At 49.5% G+C, this 5,502-nt stretch overlaps 1 pseudogene; it reads left to right on the forward strand.

The window, feature by feature from the left end:
* The first annotated feature begins 2,015 nt into the window (after window positions 1–2,015).
* On the forward strand, window positions 2,016–4,673 carry LOC103671677 (annotated as a pseudogene).
* The last annotated feature ends 829 nt before the right edge of the window (window positions 4,674–5,502 follow it).

Genomic DNA, 5,502 nt, shown 5'->3' on the forward strand with positions numbered 1-5,502 from the left:
AGTCTTGTCCAAACGTGAAATGAAGACGGCCCAGGAGACCGACTGGGAGGTTGGATGGGGACGGGACTGCCAGGAAGAGAGGCAGTACCGAGACAGGGATATTCTCACCCTCCACAATGTCTTGTGAGGTCTGAGAGTCTGTGACAAATGGTGTGGAAAACCTTACAAATGAAACTTTCTGAGATGTACATTATGTCCAGCAGTTGCGCTCTTGAACAAAACTGTCCTTGGGTGTCACACTGAAGATTGTGCTGGACCGGACAGACAGCTACACTGAGCCACTAGGGTATTTTCCGTGTGCTGAGGGTCCCTGGACGAGCTCCCATTCTGCCATACTGTAGAAAGCTCAGGAGGCCAGAGGCTAAATGGTACACTAAAGGGGTGCCTGGGTGGCTTAGTCATTAAGCGTCTGCCTTCGGCTCAGGGCGTGATCCCAGGTCCCTGGGATCGAGCCCCGCATCAGGCTCCATGCTCTGCTAGGACCCTGCTTCTTCCTCTCCCACTTCCCCTGTTTGTGTTCCCTCTGTCACTGGCTGTCTCCCTCTCTGTCAAATAAATAAATAAAATCTAAATAAATAAATAAATAAATAGTACACTAAAATCCTCACGAATACCCCCAGGAGGGGCGCCTGGGTGGATCTGTCTGTTAAGCATCCGACTCTTGGTTTCGGCTCAGGTCATGGTCTGAGGGTACTGAGATCAAGCCCCACATTGGGCTCTACACTCAGCACAGAGTCTGCTTGTCCCTCTCCCTCCACACCTCCCCGTGCTCTCTCCCTCCCTCTCTCTCATAATTAAATAAAATCTATTTTAAAAAGAGGGGAAAAAAATAAAGAATTCCCCCAGGAAGGCAACCCAGAGGCCACAGCATCCAAGGTAAGGTACCTCCTAGGTTTTGCTGGTTTACCAAAGGCTAATTATTTATGTGGTGTTTTCAGACACCTCAAAAGATCAACAAATTCTATGTTGACTAAACTTTCTAAAGTGGCTCAAGATTAGTAAATCCAGCTGTTCTCAATCTGGCTGCATACCAATCACCTGGTATGCTTTTCGAACAATCCCTCTGTCTATGTGTTGTACTGAGCACTGGGTATTATATAAGACTGATGAATCACAGACCTGTACCCCTGAAACGAATAATACATTATATGTTAATTAATTGAATTTAAATTAAAATTAATTAATTGATTGATGAATTGATTAATTTTAAAAAATCCCTCTGTCTCAGGCCCACCCTAGATGAACTGAATTTTTTTTAAGTGCCTGCAAGTGATGTAATGTGTAGCCACCGTGGAGAACCACTGAGCTTCTCCATTTGTTAAAGTTAATGATTTGAAGAGGTTCTGATTGTAGGAAGAGGGCAAAGGGCATTTGTGGACCAGCTCAGTGGAAGGAGGAAGGCAGCTCTGCCCTCTCGCTCGTGCCCACACGGGCCTGAGTGCACCCCCGGCTGTTCCCGCATGGGTGACCGGGGCAGGGGTGCTGAGCTGCTTTTTATTCCAGAACGTCACCAAACAGCTTTGGACATCGGAATATACGTTTTTCGGGTCCCTGTTACCATGTGAGGGAAGAAAGAGAAGACAACTATGCATGCCCACTCCTCTTCTGGGCCCCTCTCTAGAACTAGAAAGAAGGACGCATGAGACACGCAAGCCCCAGAAAAAGAAAGTGCTTCCTTGTCACCAGTGCTGAGCTGTTCTGGCTTTTCTCGCTTCTCAACATTCACTGTCTCCTTGCCTTGCGGTTGGCCTCTCCTGCTCCATGCCTCAGCACATTCGTGTTCCTCATCTCAGCATTTCCGAGCTCAGCCCAGGGCAGCCCTCTCCCTCCTCTTGTTCCCCACCCCGAATTCTTCTAGGGCTTGGGTCACCACTGTGGAGCGTGTCTCTGGGCCTCCTCAGGGGCCTCTGTGGCTTCATTTCATGTCCTATTAAGGGTGCTTCCAGTATGGGTTAGAACCACGGTGTGCCTAGAAAACTTTCTCCTTTTTCTCTCATCTTTTGCAAAGATACAGGAGCAAAGAGCCCAAATTGCAGAAAGGAAAAAGTCACCCATTGGAATTGGACGAGCGGCGACAGCTCCAGCAAACCGTGTGGAACATAGGGAAAGCCAAGTCCCGCCCTCCATGACGGGAATGGCCCAGCGAGGCTCCCCAGAGCTCCGGGCTCCCCCTTGGGGTGGGGCAGCTTCCCACCCCCTCTATTCCTCACTTCTTTAATTGCCCCGAATGCAAAACCACTGTAGGGTGAGGAAAACTCCAGAAACAAACTTCGCCCACAGAGGCGATCTCAGGTACCCAGATGACCCACTGGGTATAGTCTGATTTGCTGAGGCTTTTAAAGGCATATCTGTCACTCCACTTACCTCCCCAAGATTTTTGTTTCCCGCCTCCGATCTGCTTACTCTCTGGCACACGTCGAGTGTGAATTTCCTGCCTCATTCATCGGACTCCACCCCTTCACCGACACAGTCCCAGATCACCCTCTATCGTCCACGCCAATCCGTCCATATCCTGTTTCTAGATCCAACTCAAACTTCGCCTTCTCCAAAGAGACGGCTTATTAGCATTAACCTCGCCGCATTCAGACCACTTCCGTGTCGTGTCCCATACACCGCCAGGCCCAGGGGTGGTATACTGATTTCTGCCTCCGTTGACCTGTTGACCAGTAAGTAGTTTGGGTGGTTTCGTATGTGCCCATTCTGCTTCCTCAAGTAGATTTCAAGTTCCTCAAAACCCAGGACTCATGGTCAGAGCACGTGATGAGAGCTGTGGCCGTAAGAGATGAGAGGGAGGCCTTGGGCTTGGGTTGGGCCTCAAAGGTCTGCGCGGGGCTGGAATGCAGGCGTTAAGTGTGATTATGGCGGAGGGGACTATTCTACAGGTAGACTAACACAGCTTAAACCACATTCCCACCAGTCGGCATCCTTTCATGGTCTTCAGAACTCTGGAAAAGTCATGGGCCTGAGGAGATTGAGAACCTGAGCGGTACTTGGGTGTTTAGTGAGAAACGTCAAGGAGGAACTCCATGCCAACCCTCCACAAACCACCACGCCCTGTGCTGTGTTTCTAAGACCTTCTCACCAACAACTAATATTTAATGAACACTTACTGTGTGCTAGGCTATGAAATAGCAGGTGGGATAAAAAACAGACCTGGAAATTTCTGCTTAAAGAAGCTTACAGACCTTTCCTTGGGTGGGCAGGAAGATGGCGGACGTTCAGACTGAGCATGCCTACCAGAAACAGCTGACCAGCTTTCAAAATAAGAAGAGAGGCCTGTTTGGAGAAACTGGCAAGGAGAAGCTCCTATGATACTAAAGTAACATCAGTCTGGCCTTTGAGATGCCCACGGAAGCCACTGAAGACACCTGTACTGACAAGAAATGCCCCTTTACTGGTAGTGTCTCCATTTGAAGGCAGATTCCATCCAGTGTGGTGACCAAGATGAAGATGCAAAGGACCCTTTTCACCCGCCGAGGCTACTTCCAACTACTTGGAGAAACACCAGAAGAACATACCCGTGCACCTGCCCTCCCCCCCCCACAAGGACATCCATATTGGCAGCACTGTCACTGTGGGCGAGTGCCAGCCCTGGAGCAAGACTGTAGGCTTCCATATGCTCAAGATCACCAAGGCCACTGACAATAAGAAGCCAGAAGTTCTGAGACTAGACATCTGCCCATACCCCCAAAGAAAAAAAGTTATTTTCCCAGTCAAGAAAAAAAAAAAAAAGAAGCAGCTTACTGATGGCAAACGAGTTATACAGAAATGACGATTTTAAAGAGAAACTATGTTAAGTGCATTTTAACAGAGGTTCAGCGCACTAAGGGAGCCCAAGGGAGAAGACGCATGGAGTCTAGAGGCATGGTGTGGTAGACTGTAACAGTCACGGTCCCCCGTGAGTCACGCCTCCTGATACGCATGCCCTTGTGTGTCCCTACCCCGTCCACTCGGACTTGGCCTCGTGACTTGCATCGTCCAATGGTGCACAGACACAAGCAGAGGTTTGAGAAGCACTTGCCCGGTGGGACTTGCTCTCCTGGAGCATGGCCCTGTGACCGCCACGTAAGGAAGCCAGTGTAGCCTAATGAAGAGGCCAAGCGGAGGAGAACAGAGACAGTCTCACTATTGCTTAGCACCCACTGCCAGACACAGAGCAGGGCCATCCTCCACATTCCAGTCCTGTGGACCTTGCAGTTCAAATGCAGCGATCTGAGCACCCCAGTAACACCAACAGAGGAGCTTCCCAGCTGACCCACAAAAATGAGAGAAACAATAGCATTTTAAGGCTCAAAGTTTAGAGTGATCTGTTTGCGCGAATAGATAGTATACAGAAATAAGGTAGCACCATAATGAAAACACAAAACACGTAGTATTGGCTTTGGATTGCGTGGCAAAGGGAGGCTGGGAGTGCCGGCTGGAGGTTTCCGGGGGAAATCGAAGGGAAGGACAGCCACCTGCGTATCCTAGCAGTGAAACAGCAGTGACAGCAGTCCCGCGAAACTGTCCCCAGCAGGAATTCAGAAGGTAGAAAACGTACCTGATAAGCCTAGGAATCTGGAGCAGGGAATTTCCAGGCAGAACGTTAAAAGACTAAATTGTTGGGAGGCGCCTGGGTGGCACAGCGGTTAAGCGTCTGCCTTCAGCTCAGGGCGTGATCCCGGCGTTCTGGGATCGAGCCCCACATCAGGCTCCTCCGCTATGAGCCTGCTTCTTCCTCTCCCACTCCCCCTGCTTGTGTTCCCTCTCTCGCTGGCTGTCTCTATCTCTGTCAAATAAATAAATAAAATCTTTAAAAAAAAAAAAAAGACTAAATTGTCTTTTAGCAGCTATCGCTGTAAGGGACAGGAAGGAGGAACTGTTCAGTGTCCCATAAGAATTTAGAAAGAAGATGGGACGGGACGGGGGCGGGGGCTCATTGATTAAGCGTCAGACTCTTGATTTCAGCTCAGGTCATGATATCAGGGTCGTGAGATGGAAACCTGCGTCAGGGGCTCCTCGCTCAGCGGGAGTCAGCTTGGGATTCACTCTCTTCCTTCTCCCTCTGCCCCTCCCCCTGCTTGCACTTGCGTGCTCTCTCTCTCTAAAATAATAATAATAATAAATAAAAAACCAAAACAAAATAAAGTGTTTTGTATTTCTAGTCTCTCTAACCCACAAGAGTCTCCAAGTAAGACATGGCTTCAGGGTAAAGATCAAATTAAGTTTGAGGCTGTGACTCTTTGTTAAGCCCTCAGAGAGACAGAAGGCAGTGCCTCGCAGCGCCAGGTCCCCGCCCCGTAGCCCCCCAACAGGCTGCCCAAAGTGAAGGGAGAACCATCTTTAAATTAACTGAAGGAATGGCTCTTGTCTAACCAAGTAGACTCTTCTCTGACACTGTTTTAGGGGGGTCGTCGGACAGGGAGAGTTCTAGGTGCAGAAAGCAGGCTGAGAGCCCCTCAGGCGCAGACACACTTCTTCCAGACCAGAAAGAGTATCTCAGAAGGTGGAGCCAAAGCCCAG

The sequence above is a fragment of the Ursus maritimus genome, unplaced genomic scaffold (assembly GCF_017311325.1).
Source record: "Ursus maritimus isolate PB19 unplaced genomic scaffold, ASM1731132v1 scaffold_6, whole genome shotgun sequence".
NCBI lineage: Eukaryota > Metazoa > Chordata > Mammalia > Carnivora > Ursidae > Ursus > Ursus maritimus.